Source organism: Corvus hawaiiensis, chromosome 2 (assembly GCF_020740725.1).
Source record: "Corvus hawaiiensis isolate bCorHaw1 chromosome 2, bCorHaw1.pri.cur, whole genome shotgun sequence".
NCBI lineage: Eukaryota > Metazoa > Chordata > Aves > Passeriformes > Corvidae > Corvus > Corvus hawaiiensis.
Window position 1 is genome coordinate 29,186,379 of NC_063214.1, and position 876 is coordinate 29,187,254.

Sequence of the window (876 nt, forward strand, 5' to 3'; positions counted from 1 at the left end):
CGGATAAAGAAATTGCCTAAGGTTTTTACATATAAACACTTTCCAAGTGGCAAGTCAGGTTTTGAATTTGCAACACAGCAGTTCCTCAGCAGCAGCCTTGTGTTCCTAGTCCATGATAAAATCAAGGTAGCTTCAAGGCCCTTGCTCAGAGATTTCAGTAGGCTCTGGTCACGCATGAAGCTTTTCTCATTGTAACTTGCTTATGTGCTTTATCCTCAAATTAAAACCTCTGCCGAGTCCACAGTTTCACAGAGCTCACACACAGTCATAGCAAAATCAGTTCTGCTTTGAGGAAGCCAATGCCCTACTTCTCAGGGTGGGCTGTTCCCATGCCAAGACAAAGTCTCAGTCATTTGGTCTCCACCTTCCCTCCAACCAAACCAACCCAAAATTTCTAAAGGAGTTTTTCAACAGGAGCAGTGAATTCTCTCACCTTGCCCAATTCCCTGCTTTCTAGGCACTGGCAGAATCATGTCACACACATTTAGGAAAAACAGGATGGTGACACACACACAGACGATTACTAATCATGGAAAAAGGCAACTTCAAATAGAGCTTTAATTTCAAATAAAGTACTTTTCAAATTTAACCACTGTCTTGAGGATGGAAGTGGGATGTCTGTGACAGCTGTATTATGACATGTAGCTTGCTGTGTACAGTAGCCCTGCAGTAAAGGATCACAGATGGTTTGTGGTGGTGGGAAGACCCTGTTCTTAGGGACTGCAGACTTACTGTACTTGCAGAATTCCACCTTAAAAGTAATTGGACGTTTCTGTAGCTCTGAGAAGGTTTGCTAAGCAATGACACACTGCACTTGGATCTGAAAGCACAACATCTGGAAGCCAAATGTTAGAGGCGATATAAAAGGGCCAGCCC